We start from the raw sequence: 25367 nt of genomic DNA, 5'->3' as shown, positions 1-25367 counted from the left end.
AAAAAAAAAAAAAAAAGGCCAAGGAGAAAGATTCCAGCAATCAAGATTTTTCAATACTGGAAGGCTAATTTCTTTAAAGGCCCAAACAGAAAGAGACAAAATTGAGAACAACCCATTAAAACAAACCTCTTGATGAATAAATAAGCCACAGGTGAAAAAAATTCAGACTGTGGATATAGCCCCCAGTAAAAACTGACAGTGGGTAAACAGGCTCATGGAAAAGATAAGATTAAAGGCATAGCTTACCCCCAGAAGGGCACTATCTATTATTGAGGGAGAGAAAGCAAAAATATAAAACAAATCTGTGAAACACCCTCAAAAAGAACTGTGGTTGTAATTTCTGGAATTTGGAAAAGACTAGAATAAAAATAGATTAAGTAATAAATGTTTTGAGATCTGTTGTGCCAGAAAAGTTAAGGCTTAGATATTCCCACCAATAAAAAGATCCTATGACCTGTTGAATCTTTAACCCTTATTCTCAAAACTTCCTTGAGCAGGAAGTAGACAAAAAGTTGTACAGCCCCCAATGTGTGCATACTACCCAATGCCAACTTCAGAAGTGGCCAGTAAGAATAAGAGCAAATAAGCTATGAGAATGCAAAGCTAGGGACTATAAAATTCGGTGAATAAAGGAGCTCTGCCCAGGCATTAGAATCTGTGCCACATTATGAAACATATACCGTAGACTGAGAATGAATGTTTGTTGTTCTGATTAACATAGATTTTGAGAATTTCTTTTAAATGTATTATCGACATTTCCTCGCCCCCCAGAATCCACGTTCAGTAGAATTTCAGAGTTGGACCACGCGGTGATTGCTACATGTTCCTATCCTTTCTTCTCAGGGGGAAGTGTTTATTGTAGTTACTCTTTTCCCTGTTCTGTCACTGTATTTTGTGTGTATGAGTGTGTGAATACACACGCATGTGCACTCAGAAAAGGACCAGCTAACTTACATTTTTATTTCAAAGGCTCCATACCAAGAAAAACCACACTCATCCCTGATGTAAGGACTATTGTGAATCACCCAGAAATAAGGGATGGAATTCAATGCTGTGACTGATGGGCCTTAGTCATTGTAGAAGAGATAGGAATTCTCCTGAAGGAGATCATGAGGAGGAGGTGAGAGTGATCCACACTTGATAGGAGGAATCAACTTAATAGTGACTAGAAGACAGGATCTAGGAAACCCATGACTTAGGCTAAAGCACACAAGGACAGGTGTGAACTATCCATGTGCTCTTTTCTCCTGCTGTGATGACTACAGGGGCTGTGTGTTCCAGGTTGTGCAACCATAAGATGGTGGATCCCCTGATGGGCTGGATCCCTGGGTGACTGTATGGAGCAGAGATCTTCTCCACACTGGCCCCTGCCAACCTACCATAGACATATAGCAACAGTAATGTCCTGACTAATATACACTTCCACCCTCATTTTGGACTAAGAATATTAAGTAAACAGAATCATCTTGCTATTCACACCATAATAATGTCATGAAAGAGACGGAACTGATACAAACTAGTAAGACACTGAAATGGAAAGAGATCCTAATTTCATCACCAGAGGGCCACACACACAAATATCCATTCAAAAGTATGTCATACTGCCCTCATGGCATAATACAAATTGTTTTGCATACCCCCTGTATAAAAATGTGGCGTATAGCTCTGCATAAACAACTTCTTCCTGAAGCATTCCCACTGCAAGCCAATACTGTAATGTGAGATGTCTGACTATAAAGCTAAAGCTTACGAGTACTTTTTTTTTTTCCCACAAAATAACAGGAAGAGAAAATTCATGGTGCATGTCACTATTCACCAGTTCAGTATATGTCCACATTTTAACTTTTAGGTTAAATCCAATAATTACCAGTGAAGCCCTGCTAATAGAAGAGTTTAGTACTTCCACTCTGTCACTCGCGTCTTTCTTAAGTCAGGGGAGTTGGCCATGAGGGGAAACTGACAATCAGCTCCCTTTCTGGAAGATACTAGTTTCTACGAGTTGGTGTGGAAAAAAAAAATTGTTCATCTTTCTACTGCTGCATCTGGGGCTGTTTATTAGTTTCATTTTGATAGATGGAGAGAAGGTGAACAAATCACAAGATTTATTTTTCAGGGCATACTTGATAGAATTGGAGACCTTTTACCTTTCTACATACTGTCTAGAAAACTGAAATCAAACCAACATGATATGATTTTGTTTCCTCAGACTTTGTTACTGAAGCTAGGTTTGACAGATAAAACTGCATCAAGCTTTTTTTTTTTTTTTTTGAAACACAAGCCTAAGACAAATTCATAGATCAAAGCCTACATGAAATATAATGTATCTAGTTCTTATTCATAAAAGGTTTTCTGTTATCATATAGATAATGTATACAGTCAGTGTGAAATACGTAAAATCTTGACAAGTTAACAAAGAAGCATCCTTGAAAAATTTATTCAGTTTCCAAAATGTACTCATGGAGAATAACTATCCTACTGTTAAAAATGGAAAAAAGAAGTAACAGAGACATATTTGGAAAACATTTCTCCAAACTGCCTTTTTGCTGTCCTTGTGTTCCAAAATCAGAGAGTTGGGATTAAAGAACTCTGTCTCTACCTGTCACCTAATAACAGCTTCTCATTCGAAAACTTGATAAAATTGGTAGCTACATGACTGGGGAATTGAGTGTATAGGGAACAGAGTGGGTAGATAAGTTTGTCCCTATCTCCTTATATGTTTAGAATTGTGAATTATGAAAATATATTATCTAAACAAAAGTTAACATGCACATTTTTTAAAAATAAAGTGAAAGCCAACCAAAGCTTACCTGATGTTATTCAGCAGCACATTAAGAACTGCACAGCATCAGATATAATCCTCTGGACTTTTTAGTTCATTTCACACTTGCCATGGTCCTCCTGGCTGAGACCTTCTCTAGATGAACAATTTCAGGAATGAAACTAGGTGAGAGTGTGAAGTTCATGGTCTGCAGAATATCACTGCTTTCCTTACCATGCCCTCTCTCCTTTCTCACTCTTCTCTTCTCGCCTAATTCTTCTCTCTCCTCATCTCCATGTCTTCTATAACGCTAATCATTCACACGTATTGGATGCCTACTATGTACCTGACATCATTCTAAATACTTTGTATTAAATAATTTAAACCTCCTATAACAGTAACCCCAGGGGGAAAAAAAGTACTATCATTAAGTGTTACCATTCACAGATAAGGACACTGAGTTCAAGAACTTAAGTCATTTGCCAAGCTCACACAACTGGCAAATTACAAATCCAGAATTTAAAATCAGGTCCTCTGCTCAGAATGTCTGCACATAAGCATTTGCAGTGCTGCCTAGTGAAAGTTAATCTTATCAATGGGTTCTTTCATTCACAAAAAGTATATTCAGTGGAGTAGGTTTTTTTTTTCTTTTATTAGTATTTGTTCCATTGGACCCCTCCAGCAAAAGTCTTCCAGGATAATTTATATTCCCTTTTTCAAACTTCAAACTGAGAGAATGAAAATTTGAAAGACAAGGCCAGAGCAAATAGAGTAGATAGAAGTTAGGGCAGGTGAAGGAGTTTGGAGAATGAGTCCTATTCAGTTACGTACTTGAATGTGCTGTCTCACTGGGGAGAAGGTTAGAAGGGGAGATGTCAAATCAGTAAGAAAAATGAACCACTTGACCGCCTCAACATTGGGCTGCCTTCCTCCTTTCATGGAGGAAGGTGAGCAGATGCCGGATCAGTTGGCAGGAATGTTGTAGAGTAAACTTATCGCACAAATGTTGGAAAAATTACCCTTAAAACCAATTGCACTTTGGGGTTTAGAAATAAGCCCACATTTCTTATGAAGTATTTTCTCTCTTTAGAATCTCCTCAATCTGTTTCCTCATTATAATCAGTGGTCCTGATCTAATCTAAGACTAATATCTCCACTAAACTGAGTGATTAATTAGGTACAGGAATCTTTAACACAAGCCCATCTTTTGTAATTCTCAAAATATTGCAACACTATTCAGAGGTTGTTCGTGCTCTACACATTTATTGACATATTATATCTGGATTCAATTATCTTTGTGTTTCAAAGACACATTACTTCAACATTCTAAAATAGTGTTTACGGATTTAAAAGAATTAATAGCTCCTCATTATATATGGCCACCAAATACTTCAGTTGTGCAAATCAGATTTAAATCACAATTGTTGCACACAATCTGGTGAAACATAAAAAGAAACATTAACTAATAGGTTCTAATGGAGTATTTTAAACTGTATAAAGTTTTAAAAATGTATTAACTGTAATTACAAAATCATATGATAAATCCCTAATCACTTCAAAGGAATGAAGATTTTAAAACTTACCAAGTAGCTGTAACTACCTATCAAATTAATATTTTTACTGTAGTTGAATGAGGAAAACAAAAAGGAAAAGAATTTCTCCCCTGTTAATAAAAGAGTCACACTTATAGTGTGAATATAATACAGGCACACTGCTCACAGGCTTGTTTATCCTTGCTATATTTTGTTATTTTTGTCAGCACCTAATATGTATTTGCTGTCATACAATCAAAATTATTTCAATTATATCTAAGAAATACTATTATATAAATTAGTGGAAATTGGCCTAAATTACTGTGTACAATGAGGGCATTGTTATTCAGTTTCCAAATAATTCCTTTAAAGCAAGAATCCTTTAAAGATCAAAGGATTTTTGATCCTATTTCCTAGTGGGATTTCAGCTACTTTCCATTTACATCCAACTTTTCCAGGACTATCATATGAGACTAAAGATATTAGGAGCTTTGGTGCTTAAGTTGTTGTAATTACCTAATGGAGTTTCTTTCCTATTTTCGTTTCTACACTGAATCTTCTGATTTTGTCAAAACTGACTCCATATTGCAACATGTTAATTTCAAACTTGCTGCCGAAACTGGAATCAATTGGATGGCCTACATGATCAAAATTTACTCCTGTGAAAGGAGAAAGCTATCTTTCCTTGCCCCTTTCATCCCCAGTTATAACTTGATTCATATTCATTTGAACACTCTGAGAATGATGTCACCATTGTGTAGACCAGGTGCCCATCAATGGAGGCCTGATCTGCTTTTCAGCTTTGTTGGGAGGGGATGGAAGACTAGCAGAAGTAAAATCAATATGACTTGAATACTAAAAATTGGGTTTGGGCAGAGATATTATCAACAAAGTGTTCTTTTAATGAAAGATCATTACAAAAATTCTTCAAAAAACCCAAACTTTGACTATTTACTTTACATTCATCTACAGCAATATTTTACATTTAAAGGCCCTTTACATATGTATTGCATGTGTCGATTCATCTTTTCTTTAAGTAAAAAACTGTCAGGTTAACTTTTTAAAGCAATGCGAAACTGTTAGAAAGCATATGTTTCAATTAAACATGACTCAGAGTAGAATTTTACAGCCGTAAGTACGAGGCCCATTAAGCATTTTATGTTTCCTTTGCTCATTATCCTATAATTCATTACCCTAGTTGTATGTGCAAATTACTGATACTGGTTAAAATATTTACTTCTTTATTCATTGCTAATTTAATTCTCTTCTAACTTTAATGTAGATACAGATATAAATAATATATAGATTATATATAATATTCTCCCCTATCTGCAGAGATACATTTTAAGACCTCCTGTAGATGCCTGAAATCACAGCTAATACTGAAACCTACATATACTGTTTTTATCTATACATACATTTCTATGATTAAGATTAATTTACAAATTAGGTACAGTAAGATCTTAGCAACAATAATAAAAAATAGAACAGTCATTATAGCATACTGCAATAAAGGTATGTGACTTTAGTCTCTCCTCTCTTTCTCTTCCAAAATATCTTACTATGCTGTGTTTACCTTTCCTATGATTTGTTGATATGATAACCAACATGACTACTAAGCAACTAAGGGATGGGTAGGACAGACAGTGTTGACACATGGGACAAAGGGATAATTTATGTCCTGTGCGTCTGCCCAGGGCGTAAATCAGCCCTTCGTTCACTGCATTCCACAAAATGGGACAGCACAAGATTTCATTACAGTCCTCAGAAAGGTGAGCGACTTAAAACTTATGAATTGTTGATTTCTGGAATTTCCATTTAATATTTTTGGAACTTGGTTAATCTTAGGTAGGCTGAGACCTGGGACAGCTGAAACAATGGAAAGGAAAACTATGGACAAAGGCAGACTACTGCATTGTCAAAGATCACAATTCAACAAATGGAGTCTAAAGATCTAATTAGGTTTTATTGGTGATTCACAAATTGGGCAGCATCTCTTCTACAAAATAGAAAGGCAATCCATTGGGTATGGCACAACAGTTCATTTTTGCAAGGTAGCTTGAGCAGGAATAAGAAAACAGCATAATGCAAAAAGCAAACTGGTTGATATCCAGTTACTTCAGGTTACTTTTCTTGCAAAATTAAAGCAGAGGGAGTTTTCTTATTATGCTAGCTCCAGTTGACTGGACCACTTATGATTGGCTGTACAAATTTTCTATTTTTTTGTAAAACTGGCACATTTCTATTTTCAGTTTGATTAGGTGGTACCTAACATGAGTGACTCTGCTCTGGCTTGTTTTGGTTTGTTGGGGCCTAAGACAGGAGCTCGGTCCGAAACAATGGCCTCTTATATATTTTATTTAATTATCTATCTATCTATAACATGCTTTTGAGAAAAATTATTTGCATTTTTGCCCAGCATTTCATCATCTATAATCTTATCCTTAAAAGGAAAATATTTCCTTTTCAAAACATTTTCCCCCTTTTCTGTATTTTCCACAGAAAAATGTATCCAATGGGGATGCCAAAATGAGGAGCTTTTGGGAAACTATCCTCTGATCATGAAAACTCTTAACATTGACTTTAATAAGTTTTAATCTTATTTTTTATTGATTATAACAGTAGAGTTGGGTTGTAATATAGTTTGGATATTTGTCCCATTCAGTTTGGCCCCACCCCCACAATGTCAGAGGTGGAGCCTAGAGGGAGGTATTTGGGTTACAGGGGCAGATTCCTCATGAATATCGTGGAACCCTCCCTGTGGTAATGAGTGAGTTCTTATTCTACTACATCATGTGAGAGATGATTGTTTAAAAAAGCATGGCATCCCTCGTGCCTCCTCCTCTTGCCCCCGTCTCATCCCGAGACATGCCAGCTCCCCTTCCTTTTCTGCCATGATTGGAAGCTCCCTGAAGCCCTCAACAGAAGCAGATGGATGCTGGTGTCATGCTTCTTGTACAGCCTGTCAAACTGTGAGCCAAATAAGCCTCTTGTCTTTATAAATTACACAGCCTCAGATATTGCTTTATAACAACAAAAAACAGACTAATACAGGTTGTGAAGAGTGTAAGTCTTACACATAATGCAACTCACAACCCCATTCTAATCCCCAAAGGGCAAAAAACTCTCAGAGTCTTTAAGAGTCTCCATGACATGGAGTCAGAGAGTCCTGGTTGACAGATGTTTAAAGTCTGTTAATTTAATCTTGAAAGACATATTTATAGAAATATTGAGCTCACCTTTATTCTAGCTGAATCAAAATTGCAGATGTTACTTGACATATTTCAAATAGGATTGTAGCTGAGCATCTACCTGCAATGTAAAATGCCACCACCAGCAATACTGAGGTGGAGCCTTCACCTAAGTGTAGGTTCTCCTCATTGCCTCTCACTTCTCACTTTTTGAATTCCTATTCTCTTCATAGGTACTCTTCTTTTATTCTGTAATTTCTTCGTCATTTGTTAATTTGTTCATGTATTTCTTCAGCTAATAAACATTTTTTAAACACCTGCATTGTGCTCAGCATGGTACGAGACAGGATTATGAGAATGAATAGCTGATGAAGGGAGAAGGTGAAAGTTTTTGATGATCAAGAAGCCCAAAATGCTGAATTTATAGAATAAATAAAAAATAAAGCGGCACCATTCAAATATGGACTATATATTGGTACAATGCAAGATCAATTCAGAATTTGAAAGTAAGCTCCTAGAAACTTTTATAGCACCTTGACATGCTCCAATATCCAAGTGTGTGTGACCAATGGACTCATCTTGTTAAACAGGGTATGGATCAGTTTAGTGTGGTTGAATTCACATGGTTAGCTGCTTGTGATATGAGCTATGTAGCAGTCATGCATGGTAAGATCACACGTAAGTCCTCAATTATTCTTTAGAAGAAAGTTTAAGAATTACTAGCTTACGAGCAATACAAAACAACCCTTAGGCTGCAAGATCTCTCTTACTCTCAACTAATCCACATTCCCTAATGACTTTCAACAATTGATCTGATGTTTTGAGATGTAGAGAAACAGAATAGACTTCATAGAAGGCAAGATGCCAACCATTTTTGTCACAACTAATTTCAGGTCTAATACCATAGCATCCTAGATCTACTAAAATCCCACTTCCTGGAAAAAGTAACTATCTAGTAATAACCAAGAATAAAAATTTACCTTGGATCTGGTGTGTTTTAGATATACTCTATGTCTATGAATGTGCTTATTTTGATGTTTATTCATCAAACAAACCCCAATAAGGGAATATTTTGCCTTCCTCATAGTTTGAAGTCAAAAGTTTCATCTATAAATTGTTCTTAGGACATTCTTCATTCAATAGGGACAGGAATTAACTATTCATAGTGGGTATTTGTCAGTGTTTTTTTTTTTTTTTTTTTTTTTTTTTTTTCCTGAGGGATGGGGTTTATATACAGCTTTGGTTTGGATGTGATTCGTCCCTATCAAAACTTATGTTAAATTTTGATCCCCTATATAGCAGTGTTAGGACATGGGGCCTAGCGGGAAGTATTTGAGTCATGGTGGGGGACATCCCTCATGAATAGATTAATGCCATCTCTCAGGAGTCAGTCCTTACTCCTGTGGACTGGATTAGTTACCAAAAGAGCAGGTTGTTTCTTTTTGTCTTTGGTTCCTTTGCACACATCTATGTCCCCACTCACTTTCTGCCGTGAGTTAAAACAGCACAAGACCCTCACCAGGTGAGCTGCCCGGTCTTGAACTTTCCAGCTCCCAGAAGCATGAGCCAAATATACCCTTTTTCTTTATAAATTACCCAGCCATGGGTATTCTGTTATAGTAACACAAAACACATTTTCATAAATATCTTTTGTCTATAAAGGTAAAAATTCTCAAAATTATCACTTAGTCCTCCTGTTCTTTAATGATTTTGAATACAAAAACACACAAATGTAGAAAGCATATGTTGTTCAATATGCTTCCTATGTAAAATTCCTAAGATTAAATATAAGCTATATTTTCTTTCAATCATCAAAACTGTCATGGCATACTATGTGCCAGTTGCTATAGAAGGCATTTGTGAGAAATGTAGAAATGACATTGTTCTTATTCCACAAAAGCTCAATGGTCTCATGTGGGAGGCAGACACGTATAAATAAAGACAATCAAACATGACAGTTACTATGATGGAGGTGGACACAAAATGCTATCTACAGGTAGCCCTTGCTTTGCACAATAGTGTAGGGCCATGAAAATGACTGCATGATGAAATTATGAAAAACAACCTATAAAACAGAACTACGATTGATCTGTGTGACCTTTACATTTTTTTCTCAGAACATTAAAACTGTCTTACTATTAGTTCTAAACATATAAGAGAATTGAAAAATAGTAAAATCAATATTTCTTTAGTACTGAAATTTTAAATATTAGAAACTTTGAGAATTAAAGTATCTTCTTTTATTATTTAAAAAAAAAAGAAACTTAAGAGTAGTTTGAACAGTGTTTACCTGCTCGTTGTTACTGAGTTGCCACATTCCCTTCTAAAGGGGATCAGCTTCTAACACTTTACTTTTTATGCTTTCAGCGTCAAGAAATATCCCAATAGCTTTTTAATGTAAAATTTTTTTTGCCAATGTCACACTTCTGCAGGGACATCTTCATCCTTTCATCACAACCACTTTCCTCATCTATGCCAAATAATTCACCTTCACAAAGTTTCTCTGGCTGCATATCTGGAGTCTTGCAAACACGGGCAGTATCAACATTCCTACAGGCAACTATTCCTCCCATAATTCCATTTATGCCCAATTCATTTTTCAATTTTAGCATTATTGCTTTTCTTTCTTTGCTACACTTTCATCATTTCTGACCAATTTTCTCTTTCAATTATCTGTATTTCTAAAGTATCACATGGGGCTACCACTGGGCTCAAGGAAGCAACACAACTTGCTGTCAGTGCTTGAACTGAATAACAGATGAGCAAGGACCAATTACCAACATATTTTGAAAGAAGCAATATGGTTGGTCACCAGTCATGATGTGCATAACTAAAATTTTATTGTACCTAGTGTTAAATAGTTTAATTATGACATAAATACAACATACATTTACTAAAATATATACAGTCTCAGCCAAGGGATAGAGAAAAAGAAGCAGTCATGATTTAAGTTAAAAAATAATGCATGAAGTTTTCAGAAAAAAAATGAGAGGAGAAACTCAAGTAAGTATAAGAAAAATGAGGAACAAAAATAAAGTTAACTTGAATAATTTGCGAGAGGGAAATTAAAGGTGGAAGTGGTGATGTGTGAATGAGACCAGCACTCAAAAGCTAGCCATCTGCTTTGCACTCTCTGCATGTCTTTACATTAGGTACCAAAGTTAGAACGCTTTGGTAACAGAACACCCAGGGCAATATCCTTGACTATGTCTGAATACATATGCAATGCACCTTGAAAATATAAGGGAAAGAGGATGTTTGAAACAACTTGAGTTGGATTGGTTTAGTAATCCCATATAGTGCGCTAGTAATAGTCATAGAACTAGAGAGACTACTCTCTTCAAGAGTGATACCTGATTTGAGAAATTTCTTTATACTATAGCATTAAAGATAAAGCTGAAAGTTTGCTCATTTCCTTTCACTGTCTTTCTTTTAAGTCTAAATACTGCTCTTCTGTTCTTCACTGGAAAGGTATAGCCCTAGAAAATAAGATTAAGTGCCCGAGACCGCAGGAAGTAAAAGAACCACACCTCCAAATAATGTTCTACTGCATTTTTAAAATCAATTACCCTAATGCCACTATCTTTTTTTCCCTATGATTTAAGTAATAGTGGCATCTGAATTTCTCTGATTTTGCCAGTTAAAAATTGGCTGTACAAAATAAGGGAAGATAAACTAGAGGTCATTGTTGTTTCTATTAACGATAAACCAGATTTTAATAAATAAATAAATAAAATTTTAAAATAAGGCAATTGGAAGGTTTGGCAGATTCACAAATTGGCAGCGATATTTACTTTGTTTATATTCAGAATTTTTAAAACATTGCTCCCATCTCAACAGCCTCTGGCTATTAGCATAGAAAAAAGAATAGGCAGTACCCTGGAAATCTGTTAGAATTATAAAAATGCACTTATTGCAAAACTTCTGGGCATATGTACAAAATAAACCTGTAATCTCACTTCTGAAAACTATTTTATGAATCCTCTCAACATGTTAGAGTCTCTCAGGTGACCTGAATGAGACCTGCTAAGAGGAACATTATTGCCTCAGATCCCACAAAGGCGATTTTTTACAGGGATAGGATAAGAAGAGATTTTCCAACCTTTAGATGCTCCACAGAAGAGACTCAACTTCTGTTTTGAGAAACAGATCTTTATGACATAATAGGAAATATGTATTTGGTCTCTTCCCTCAGTTCCTGATATAGAGCTCCTAAAATCCTTGTAATTTCCTGAGTGATGGCATGCTAGGAGCATCTTTTGTTTTAATATTTGGTCATTGACCTTGACTCCAGACACAGGAGCTTCTGAAACCTTAGGAATCTCCAAAGTGATGAAAGTCTTTTGTATGCTATTGAGATGACTAGATAGCATCCCTAGATGACTTCAGGATGGCAGCTAGTCACTACAGAAACCAAAGCATGATTGCAGGGTTAGAACTTTCAGTGCAACCCAACCAATGAAGAGGGAAACAGGGCTAGAGATGGAGTCATTAATCAATGGCCAATGATGTAATCAATCATGCCCACATAATGAAACCTTATTAAAAACTCTAGACCGTGGAACTCAGAAAGCTTCCAGGTTGACAAGCACGTTGAGACGCCGAGAGGGGGTAACACCTAGATTGGATAGGGAAATTCTATACGCCTTCCTTCTACTTTGCCCTATTTATCTCTTTATCTGACTGTTCATTTGTATCCTTTATATTTCTTAAAATAAACTAGTAAACATAAGTAAAATGTTTTTCTGAATTCTGTGACCCTTTATAGCAAATTATTGAATATAAGGAGGGGCTTGTAGGAACCCCTGATTTGTAGACAAGTAAGATAGAAATGTGGATAACACGGGGATCCACTAACTGGGACTGATATCTGAACTGGGGGAACAGTCTGGTGGGCCTGATTCCTAAATCTCAGGGGTCTACACTAATTCCAGGCAATTGGTATCAGAATTGAATTAAATTATAGGATACCCTCTTAGTGTCCTCAGAGAACTGGAGAATTGCTTAATTTGGAAAACCCACATATCTGATGTCAGAAGTGAAATGAGTAGAAAAACAGTTTTTTCTTCTAATCTTCTATAAGAGATCATGAGTTGCAAATAACTGCCTTGAAGTCAGAGTATATCATGCAAGCTATGGTTGGTGTCTACATTTTGTATCCCTAATTTTACCATGTGGTTAAAATGTCTGCTAGAATTTGTTGTTGAAAGGGATGATGCTTTTTGCATTTTGAGTTCATTTCTGTTGAACCCATGGAAATTACAATAATTAATCAGTATTCGGGTTACAAAATCCTCATTTCAACTCCACCTAGATAGGTTTACTCAGACTAAGAAAGAAAAAAAAAAAGGGTAGAAAGGTGCCATTTTCCCTTGGTATGCATGGGAGATTGATTCCAAGACCCCTTACCCTCAGCCCACAAGATACCAAAATCCAAGGATGCACAAGCCCCTTATATAAAATGGTATCGTATTTGCATACAACCTGTGTACATCCTTTCAGATTTTTTAAATCATCTCTAGATTACTCACAATACCTAATAACATGTAAACAGTTGTCATACTATGTTGTTTTTATTTGTATTATTTATTGTTGTGTTATATTTTTCAAATATTTTGATCTGCAGTTGGTTGAATCCATGTATGCAGAACCCACAGACACAGAGGGCCAACTGTAGTAGATGGGAAAAAGTTGTTAAGAAGGGACAAATTTCACCCACTCATACGAGATTAATAGAAATGTCATGGAGTCAATGACTTTTTTTCACCTTCATGAACCCTTCACTTGCTAGGCAAATATTCTTTTAACATTTTTTTATTGTTTGTTAGTTAAATCTGCTTCAAGATTTTCTGTAACTTGTTTTACCTCCTTAGAATTCTCACACAAATTTTATTTTGTAATATTTGCCACTTTTTGAAATTAAAAGATACACGTTATTTTAAAATATAACATTGCATGTCTTTTCCAAACACTGTATCCAAAACAAAACAAAAGAAAAGAAAAGGCTTATCCTAGAAATTATTTTAATCCCATTTGTTTTTCCTTAAATTTGCCTCCTCATTTAAGTTCTGGTATATTATTTTCATTATAATTATTGCTTCTTTGGCATTCAAATCATACCATGGCATGAATTTCATTTTTCTTACTTGGATTTATGAAATTCCTTAAGAGTTTAAACTGGGCCTTCTAATTATTTTGTCTGGCATGTAACCATAAGATAGAATTGATGTTTTTAATTATATTAAAGTACAATCTCTATGTAGAAATGTACACAAATTGTATTTGCACAATGTTCTGAATTCTAACAAATTAAATACATCCAGGTAACCACCTATCAGATCAAGAAACAGAACACCCAGAAGTTTTTTTTCTCATCCTTCCAGTAACTTCTCCACCTCAACCACAGTAAACACTATCTTAACTTCCTACATTACAGATTAGTTTTGCCTGATTTTGAACCCAAAATAAACAATAGTATGGACTATAATAGGTTTAGCTGCCTATCATTGAGCCAATAACAACTATTTAGAATAGCTTTTGATAGGTCGTAATATCTGGCAGGGTATGTCATCTTGCTTTGATTTTTGAAAAGATTGATTTAGCTAAAACTTTTGCCTTTACATTTCCATATAAATGTTTAAGGATTGTGATTTTCCACAAACAACTTGCTGAGGATTTAATAGAGATTGTGATGAATCTAAAGAACAATTTCTATAGGATTAACATCTAAATAATTTTTGAGTCTTCCAATCCATAAACAAGATACATTTGCTTACTTTATTTCTCCTTAATAATGCTAATAATACTATTTTCAATGCAGAAGTCTTAAATATCTTTCTTAGATTCATTCATTGATTTCTTTGATGCCATTGTAAATGGTATTTAAAATTTTTTTAATTTATTATTTGTTATGTCATACAAAAATAAAATTTATTTCTTATATTGGCTTTTAGTTCAGCAATTTTGCTGAGTTCTAATAGTTTACTGTGAATTTTTTTGGATTTTCCACATGTATAATTTTGTTGTCTGTCAGGAAAAAAAGACAGCCTTACAGTCCTATTTCTCAATTATTTTGAGAAATAATTTAGGGGAGACAAGTTTGTTTGCTTGCCTTATTACACTGGGTAGAAACTTCAATGCAATATCATAGTGATTATCTTTGGCTGTTCTTAAGCTGAGGGAAAAGCTTTGGATGTTTTGCCGTTAAGTATCACGGCAGCAGTAGTTGGTAAACATTTTTAAGCAAATATTAGATTATTTGTATAGAATCAAATGTACTGGGACTTGCTACCAGAATTTTGTTAACTTTATTATATGTAACTTTATAACTTTAATATGAATGCCTTGATAAATCTCAAAATGAATGCAATTACGTCTGTTATTGTTGGTTTTTTGCCCCTTGTGTTTTCCACAATTTCCTCTAAAACTGTCCAGTTGCTTCTCTTATAATAAATATGTGACAATTGATTACAAATCAGCTCTCAATCCTCCTTTCCCATCTTTAAAACCACAACTGCAACACTACTTTAATATAGTTTACTATAGTTCCCTCATTTTTACTTTTCAAATACGAAGATTCCAACAGAGCTTCTCTCTTCTGTTACATAAAGCCTAGTTATCAACTGTGGTCACCTCATACTTTGAAAATAAAAACTATTAATATTATTAGTTAGGCCCCTTGTTTTGGTAAACACCGCACTTCCAACAACTCTCAGACATTTTCAACTGCCATGCTGTCTGTTGGAAGTCCTGAAGTACCCAAGAATTCCTGAGGGTTTAATCTAATTAATTCTAACAAGCATTTCTTATTTTCAGTGAACTCTGAGTCTCGCATTATTGTTACAGATATTGCTCATTGTTCCCTGGTTTCCATTTCCTCTCTTATTATTAAACCAGAATCCCCCTCCTACCAGGTTTCAGCCACGCACACCATTGGTTATATCCAGATTATGTTTTTCAGACTTTTTTGCAGCCAGGCCCTACCAATCTGATCAATTTCTGGCCAGTGACAGTTGAGAGCAAACGATGCTTCGAACTTCTAAATCATGGCCTTCAAAAAGAAAGCAGTTTGCCTTTCTGTTCTTTTTCTTACTTCTTGCTCGAGAGAAAATGGTGACAAGGAAATAGTTAACTTGGACCCAGAAATGCTTGCTAACTTGGGTCCCCTGTGGCCTTGTGCAGAATTGCCTGCCTTACCTGAACTGGCAACCAACCTATAGACTGTAAGATCAGAGAAAATTGAACTTTTGTTTTATTAAAGCCACTGTATTTGGGATTTCTTTGTTACAGAAATTTAGTTTATTTTCTGTGTCATTCTATATTTTCAGTACTCAAATCTGTTTTTTTTTTCTCTGCCTCACACTGGTGAAGGCATGGAACAAAGTTTCTTTACCTTGATTTTGTAAAACTGCCGCTCACATCAGGAGGGGGCAGAAGTTTTTTGAAGATTTGGGAGTAACACTAAAGATCTGGTAACATTAGACACAGAACAGCTCTGCAGAAAGAGCCTAATACAGAATATTAGAAGTCACTTTCCACATAAAAGTATTCAAGTCATACCTCCTGTGATGGGTTAAATTGTGTCCCCACAAAATATACGTCTAAATCCTAATTCCCGGAACCTTATTTGAAAATAGGGTCTTTGTAGATGGAATCAAGTTAGGGTAAGGTCATGAGGGTGAGCCCTACTCCAGTATGGCTGGCACTTCCTCATAAGAAGAAGAAAACACCATGAGAAGATGCAGATACATAAGGAGCATGCCACGTGACAACAGAGACAGAGATTGGCCAGACGCTGCTACAAGCCAAGGGACGCCAAGGATTGATGGCCACCACCAGAAGCTAGAAAGCAGCAAGGGAGGATTCTCCCCTGCAGTTTTCAGGGAGAGAGAGAGCACACAGCCCTACTGACACTACAGTTTTAGACCTCGAACCTCCAGAACTGTGAGGCAATACATTTCTATTTAAGCCACCCAGTTTGAGATCTTTGCTATGGCGGCCCTTGCAAACTAGAACACCTACCACAAGAAGTTTCTCACTGGCCAACTCTTTCCTTCCCCCAGTCTCTCTCCGAGATACCACCCTGTCTGTCTCAGAAACGTCCTCTGTCCTTAACACCCAGTGTTTTTATATAACAACTGAACAAAATACAGATTTCAGAATACCATTTCAGTTTGTATAATTTCAAGAAAAATATTCTGGAGTTTCATACTTATGAAGTTGCTTAACAATAGTAACAATAGAAAACATCCCCAAGCATAAATTTGGCTCATACTTTTTTTTTAACTGGTGCCATTCTTGCAGTAAAACCTCTTGCCTCTTGCCAAATTTTCCAAATTCAAATATAATATGTTTTCTTACTATGCTGATATACTCATCTACATATTTTGTACTGGGGAGAAGAAGTTATTTTCAAAGCCTAAGATTTGGTATGTCTTTTGGCTTCCTAAATAAATATGTTTCTTGAGTTGAGCTGAATAGAGCTGAATTGAATTGAATTGAAATAAATCGAAGCAAATTGAGTTGTGGAACTCTGCTTCACTTATTTAGTGACAGTTGACTGTACAGTAGAATAAAAAGTGTAACTTAAAGAAATATTCTATTTTCATCATAAGTACACTGTTACTATTAATCAGTTCGCTGCTGTCTCGTTACTTTCTCATTGTTCTTAGAATCCGAGTGGATGGAGATAAATTTATAACTGTATTTTCTGGTGATTCTTTATATTAGAAAAGGAAATCAAAGTGATGCATATCACACAGCCTGCTCATTAGAATGAAGGTCAATAATCTTCTTGGATATTTTGTGATCTCCATCTTTGTGCAGATGAGCTACAGTTATATAGCCTCCCTGGGCTTTAAAGTGCTGATCATATCCAAGTGCTATAATTTTTAAACAAGTAAGAGCAGAAGAGAGTATCCAGTTGTGGTACTAGAAATGGGATGCTAAGTTATACAAAGAACAAATGAATCATATTTTTTTCTCTTAAAATGAATTCTGGTCAAGTTGGGAGACCATCTCATGTTTTTAGTATTTCAGCTCCATTTTGATATGTTTTTATCAGTAATTCTCTCTACTGCACAAATAAATATATGTAAATGTGTATATGTAAATTTAAGTGTTGGTTACAATTCTCATCTTCCTCCATTTCTTATCATGCATTATAATTTTTTGTTTATGAGAATATGTCTTTCTTGGAGAAAAACAAAATGCCATCAGGCTCATCCATAGACATAATTACTTTTTTTCCTCTCAGCTTTCTCTTCCCCTGTGTCTCCTCACCTTACCCATTTATTAAGGATCATCTTCATACCCTGTAGCTATTCATCACCCCAACATGGATCCATAACTCTGCCTATTCATGTCTTCCTTGACCCTTTTCCTCATTACCCCACTTTCTCCATCAAAAGTTATTTATTCTCTGCTCCATTTTCTTCATTCTCTAGTTTTTTACACTTCACAGAATTTTCAAAATAGTTGTCCATATGCACCTGTGTGTATCCAGTTCTCCCACTAATACTGTCACTCCTTTCTAGTCTAACTTCCTTCCTGATGGTTTCATCTGAATGCTGCTCAGAATTGCCAAGCATAAGGGATGTTTTCCTATCATGGTTGACATCTCAGCTACATTCAACATGATTGTTCCCCTCTTCTTAAAACAATGTGTTGGCTTCCATATGCGAAACTGCCCTCACTGAAGTGCCTTGGGACTTTTTCTACTCATTCTATGCAATCTTCCCACATTTGTACCCTCTATTACATCTAAAATTATATATCCAGATGAGGAGATGCCCCACAATGGAGGGACCATACTACCACCAGAGGCTAGCGGCGCAGAGGGAGCTAAGACTACGCAGTCAAAAGCAGAGAAATGAGGCTCTGACATAGGGAGAAACAAGAATAGAAATCTAGGAAATAATGACAAATAGGAAAGAATCAAAGGAGGATAAAGGGTAAGAGATAGAGGATGAGGAGAAGGAAATATTAACAGAACAGGAACAGGAGTAGTGAGGTAACGTTTTTTATTGCCTTTTTCCTTTTTCTGACTGCATCACACATCTGCCACCAATGAGCTCTAAAATAAGATGATAATTAAAGACAGGTGCCTAAAAGTAGGTAGCGTCGGTAAGTACAGAGCAATGATGAGGACCTATAGGAAGGTGATGATGATTTAGAACCTGCGATGAAGGAGGAAGAAGAACCAAATTCAACATGTGGCAGCAGAATCTAGAATAGAAAAAGGGAATCCAGGCTGGGGTAACCAATTATATATGAGAAATTATATATGAGAAATATAAAATATATTATTGTATATTAATTAGGGTAATGCTAACAGTTGAAACAAATGAATTTTTAAAAAATGTACATTGGTTCATGCAGGAGAAAATGTTGTTTCTCACTTATGTAAAGACCAAAGCAAGCATTCCTGATTAGTGAGCAGACACCTCCCTTTAAACAGGGACCAGGAATTTCAATTCAATTTTTCATATGCTGGCTTCTCCATCTTCAAACCATGGCTTCCAAGGTCACTGTGCTTATCTGCATCGAGCCAGCAGAAGCCATATGAGCATGGAGGATTATGCATGGGAAGATTTCATGGGCCACCTGTGAAGGTAGAACCTGTCTGTTTTACCAACAATGCTCAGAAATCGGTTACATGGTCATACCTAACTGCAAGACTAGGAACTATTATCTAGCTTTGTGCCAAGGAGGGAGAGGAAACAGGCTTGCCAAACAGTACGTCTCTGACACACATTGTAAAATGAGAATGCATGTGCGCTCTGAGTGCACTTTAACTATAATGTATTCATCTATGACCAGTGATTTATTGGCAACACAAGCACAATTTAAATTGAAGGGCAGTGGCATGATGGGATTCTGCAATGAAAATGAGCCCATGGAGCTCATTCGTGTCTTTTTGAAATTGAGGCATCCCACATTGTTCTGTCTTAAGCAAAATACCATGTCAAATTTAATATTTTCCCTATTATCTATCACACAATGTCATTTTGTATATAGAAATATTTGATTGTGTGCTGGTCTGTTTTTCCAATTTTAGGGCAAAAATAAAGCTCTTGAACTTCTTAAAAAAAAAAAAAAAAAGGCCAGCTCTCAATCCCCAAGGTTTTAAGACATCTTTGTATCTCAGAGCCATATCTGTCAATGGACTGAGAAACAAAGAAAGCACCAGGTATTCATTAGCTCTAGAAGGAAATTACCCTGCCAGTTTAGCAGTTGCAAATGCTATCATTCTCCTATGGTGATAGAAGATCATTTGAAACCAGTCTCTCAGTAACTGAGATGACAATGAAAACACTTAGCCCTGCTGGCTAATTCTCTCTCTTATGTGTATTTTTGGCCAAAAGGCGTTTGCCTCTCCCAGGAAACATGACTTTTACATCATTTTGAAAATACATATGGTGAAAGCATACAGCTTATAGGTATTCATTTAATGCAAGTTGCATACATCTGTTTTTTTAATGAGCAATTGAGTAGCATGCTCTGCACAGAGAAAGTATTGAAAAGATATTAGTTGAGTGAAGCAGGATGGTGATAGGCCATCCTATCTTTCACTGGCTAGTCAATGAATTTGGGGTGTTTATTCTCCTGTATCTCTAAATATAGTATGATTCATATGCAAAGATCCTTGGTACTGTTTGTATAGAAAGCTATCTTAGCTATAATAAAGTTGATCTTTCTTAATATGTAAACATAGGACTAAGGAAAGAAAAATTTTGGAGATGAGGAGTTTAATGACAAAGGGAAAAATTCCTACGCATTCCACAAAAGGAATCCTTGGCTTTTAATTATTCATTCATCCTTCATCCAATAAATCTTTCGGGATCCTGTAGGACCTTGTTAATCAAAGTGCAGTCTGCAGAGCAGCAATATGGGCATCACTTTTAGCTTGTTAAAAATGCACTGTCTTAAAATCCAATTCAGGTTTCCTGAATCAGAACAGGTTTTTAACAAGATCCCCAGGTGACTTGTAGGCACATTAAAGCTTGAAAAGCACTGCATACACAGCACTGTACTGTATACAGACTTTTTAACAGCAGCAATCATTGGTCAAATAGCACTAAGCAATTAGACATAGAACCTATAGCGAACCGCTGTTTCTCAAATGGGGGTGACTTAGCCAGGGAACACTTGGCAGTGTCTGGAGACATTTTGGATGGTCACAACTGAAGGGGTTCTTCTACAATCTAGTGGGTAGAGTCCAGGGATGCTGTTAAACATCCTACAATACACAGGACGGCACCCACAACAAAGAATTGCCTTCCCAAAATGTCAATAGTGCACCAGTGAGAGGCCAAGGGCTGCAGCTGGTAAACTGTAGCTTCTATTAGAAGGATCTGGAGGGTTTGTTAAAATGCAGATTGCTGGCCCCTCCCCAGAGTTTCTGACTATTGATCTGGGCTGGGGCCTGAGAATTTGCATTTTTGTCAAGTTCCTAGATAATTCCAATACCACTATTCTAGAAGCTGTATTTTGAGAAACATTGGTACAGAGGGCTGGGAGGGGCTACTTGGCCCACTGTGGTCTTTTGCTATATCCTCTTGATGGTTCTGGAAACTTTTGGCTCTCATTTGCCTTGACCTTGTTTAGAACTTTCCAAATTAACCAGAGCCCAAGGTATCTTGATACTTAAGAGCAGACAGGGAAGCTAGGCAGTGAAATCTTTTCAAGGGTTGCTTGGAGTGGGAGTGCGAAGTGCAGGCAGGGCTAAGGCAAAGGGGAAGATACAGTGCTATTGTCATTTACAGATGATACCAGATGGCAGCTAAATTCAGAGTCCAGACTGCCTGAGGGGCTTGCTAATTACAAGAGACTTCAGCTGCAGGAAACACCCTAATCACCCCAACGGCAGCTGGGCAGCCCCAGGGAAGGCCGGATTGCCAGTAGAAATTTTTGTTTGTTATAAAATAGGACTTGAAGGGTAAAAATGACAAGTTCAATTTGGACCATATTTAACTGAGAAGAAGAGGGAAATATATTTATAATGGGGATGGCAGAGAGTGATCAAGGGGGACAGGTAGGTTCAGTTAGATGGGAATCAGAAACTGGAGAGTGATGAGCAGCCGGAGCCCAGGCCAGGCCCTAAGGAAGGTGCCCCCACTGTCCTGGGCATCCCTGCAAAAACAACAAAGATTTCAAGATGGAATGTGTGGTTTCTACTCACCAACTGCTGTATGCCCCCTGCTATTTGTTATTTCTTAAAAAAAAAAAAAAAAAAAAAAGCTAGTAATTTAACACCTCTAGGAAGGAAGGCGGGCATCTTCTGCTTTGTTTAATCAGCTCACTGCCTTTCTTTGGTTGGCAACCAGCACTGAGATAATTTTGTTCTACGGGCGGCATTTAGCACAACCCCAGGACTGTGAATGAGGGAAAAGCAGCAGGGAGGGGAACAACGACCGGAGCAGCTGTTTCCGGGCTCCACCCCAAGTTGCAGGATTCGGGCCAAGTTCACAATATTCTCCTCTGCTGGAAATTTTAACAAGATTTCCTGTGAACTGGAGGGAACTAAATTGGAGAAATGCACCTGAAATAATTTTTTTTTACAGTTTAATTCAGTGGGATACAGGGTCTTTAGGGGAATTTTCTTCTTCTAAGAGTTGATTTCACAAGGAAAACGTTAGGAGAAAATAAATCTCAAGTATATTCACATTTGGAAACAACCTCAGACTTTACTTTGTGCCCCTGTACTGTATCCTGTAATTTTTTGAAGGATGTAGAAACATAATCTGTTTCCAGGGAGCAAACATTTACTAATAATCCTTTTCAAACATACCTTTCTCGATTTTTTTGTCTCTGGGATGCTTTAAGTACATGCCCCAAACATCTAGAAACATCTTTTCTGTTTCGGTCCCACTTCTCTTTTCTACCTCTCTGCAATACCAAAGAGATTCTAGCCACAGCTTGGGAGGGTGTAGGGCACCCTTCATCCCTGGAGGGCAGGAGGGAGACTTCTATGCAAGCCGCCTTGCACCCAGGCACACATCTTCCAGATTCTTCGCAAATGTGACTACCAGCCAAACTAAACTTTCTCTGGCTAACATGGAGCAATGAACTCGTAGCTCATAGGTAGGCTCAAAATCACCTTTCCTCTAAGAATGAAGGTGATATTCAGTCTAGCAGGTAAGAAGCTTGGAAGTCAGCATTCTGTCCCAACAACAAAGAAAACACTGAATAAACTGAAAAAGCAACACATCTTAGATCCGTAAGAAAAGTGAAGTCACAGGGAAAACTGCTGCCCCGAAAACAGGAGAGACCGACAGGCGAATACAGAGGATCACAACTTACCAGAGCAGGAACCCGCGTGCTGCAACCTCTGCAGATACTACAGCCAGAATAGGAAAACCTTAACTACCAACGAGACGACGCAATCGCAATCGAGAAGCAGAAAACTCATCCCGCCTGCATTCTATTCCGTGATACGTTCCTTCTCTGCTTCTTACCCACTCTCTTGATCTCAGATACCACTGACTATTTTACTGCAGATACTAAAACCTTGAATTTATAATCTTTGGATTGGTATTAAAGTGCATGCTTTACATGAAAATGGTACTTTAACCAGTTTTTACTTATGTACGTCATTCCTAAATATATACCCAGTTCTTTTAATGGGAAAACACCTTCTCCTCTTAGAGTTAGAACTTGCAGCTGATCTGCAGGCGAGCTTGAGATCAACTCCAAACCCCTTCAGCTGTCAGTGAGCTCTTCAACTGAATCTAGAAACCAAATTGACATGAGGCAGATTAACAAGAAAAAAGCATACACATTTTATCAGTTTTCCATGTATGTGGAGATTTTCACATGAGAAACAAGACTGAAGGAGTGGTCCAAACAATTTGCTTTCATACTTTTTAGGCAAAGAACGGTGAATTTGAGAAAAAAAACTACAGGATAAAGAAAATCGGACTGGGGCAGTGTATTTCTAGGGAAATAGAAGATATTTGGGGGGGGGTTGTAAAACTAGTGAGAAATAAGGATTACTTCAGAAAGTACATTTATTAAGGTCCATTGCAGCCCTTCATTCCCTGTCTCTTGTGATCAGGCTATTTCCTCACCCTTGTATGGGGAGGAGGAGAGTACCCCTCCAAGGGGTATGCTCATGGCTTGCTACATGATGCAAGAGAAGGCCAGCTAGCCCTTGCTGAAACTACAATTTCTTCAGCGTATTCAACTCAAAATAATCAATATCCCAATCTCGCATATTCTGGGATGGCACTTCTTTCACTTCTTCAGATTGATAGACAAAACAACATGGAGTTCACTCATCGGGCCTTTCCTGTCAAACTGTGAAGATTTCCATTCAATGTGCTACCAAACCCCATGTTCTTGCATTGTTTCCACTAACAAGCATACCATAGGTACACAAAAAGCTTCCGCCTTTTTGGGGGGTATGTTCACAGTGTGGATATGTCCAAGCAACTGGAAAACAGCAAGTACTGAATTGCGGCTGCTATCAATCTCAGGTTACTTTGGGAATTTGAACATTTTATTAATTAAAATACAGAGCTTGCAGTTATCTGTGATGTTTAATTATAAATACATCACACACATGAATATGACAAACTTGTATCAAGTTGTATGAACTTAATTTTTCATTAATAGACACAGTACAATTTTTATAATTATAAAGAGAATAAAGAATAACTTCTGAGAGTTACCATGTATCTAATGTAGTTAAAGAAAAGTATCTTTGGAAGTCCGAGGCAGGCAGATCATGAGGTCAAGAGATCGAGACCATCCTGGCCAACATGGTAAAACCCCGTCTCTACTAAAAAAAATACAAAAATTGGCTGGGCGTGGTGGTGCGCACCTGTAGTCCCAGCTACTCGGGAGGCTGAGGCAGGAGAATTGCTTGAGCCAGGGAGGCAGAGGTTGCAGTGAGCCAAGATTGTGCCACTGCACTCCCACCTGGTGCCTGGTGACAGAGCAAGACTCTGTCTCAAAAAAAAAAAAAAAAAAAAAAGTATTAGGTTAAGATGCAACCAGTTTAAAGCGAGAAATTTTAGACTATGTGTAGAGTTGACACTTGAACAGAACAATGGTTGGGGTGCTGCCAAACCCCGGACAGTCAAAAATCTTCATAGAATGTTTGATTCCACCAAAATGTACTTACTAATAGCATACTGTTGACTGAAGCCTTACCAATAGCATAGTCAATTAACACATATTTTTTATGCTATATGTATTTTATGCTGTATTCTTACAATACAGTAAGCCAGAGAAAAGAAAACGTTATTAAGAAATTATAAGGAAGAGAAAATACATTTACTCTTCATTAAGTGGAAGTGGATCATCATAAAGCTCCTCACCCTTGTCATCTTCATGTTAAGTAGGCCAAGGAGCAGGAAGAAGAGGGGTTGGTCCTGCGATATTAAGGGTGGCAGAGGTGGAAGAAAATTTGCCTAAAAGTGGACCCATTTGGTTTAAACCAGTGTTGTTTGGGTTCAGCTACATTTTCTAATTAAGTGATCTGGAAGTAAAATCCTGTCTTTGGTTCCAAGATATGGATACATTTTAAGTACTTCCTTCTCTTCTCTAAAGACATTTGCTTATTTGGGACAGGTTGAATGAGTCCTGGCTCTAGACCGAAGGTGATAAATGTTGTAGGATGACTTCATCTCTGTACATTATCTTTGTCTCCCTATTAATTACTTCATGCAGTCTCCCTCTCATTAGGGGTAAGAACACATTTGGTCTACTTAGTTGGAGGAAGACATCAAAGACAGGATGGTGACCCTGAAGAGTCAATGGCGCCGGCCTAGTTTAGAGTGCTGAAATTTTCCAGTATTTAAATAACGTTCAAGCACATAGGAATGTTTTCTAGAATAAAACATATAAATCATCTTGTGGTGACTCAGAAAGTTTTGTTGT

General features: G+C 37.0%; 1 long non-coding RNA gene across 2 annotated transcripts in view; it reads right to left on the bottom strand.

The window, feature by feature from the left end:
- LOC108300741 overlaps positions 1-24026 on the bottom strand; it is a 100065-nt gene extending 76039 nt beyond the window's left edge. For both annotated transcript variants that reach the window (XR_001823582.2, XR_001823581.2), the window contains exon 1: positions 22785-24026. This is a non-coding gene — a long non-coding RNA (uncharacterized LOC108300741). The remainder of the gene's footprint in view (positions 1-22784) is intronic.
- Positions 24027-25367: the final 1341 nt, after the last annotated feature.

The sequence above is a fragment of the Cebus imitator genome, unplaced genomic scaffold, assembly GCF_001604975.1.
Source record: "Cebus imitator isolate Cc_AM_T3 unplaced genomic scaffold, Cebus_imitator-1.0 Scaffold29, whole genome shotgun sequence".
NCBI lineage: Eukaryota > Metazoa > Chordata > Mammalia > Primates > Cebidae > Cebus > Cebus imitator.
This window is presented reverse-complemented; position numbering and strand designations above follow the sequence as displayed.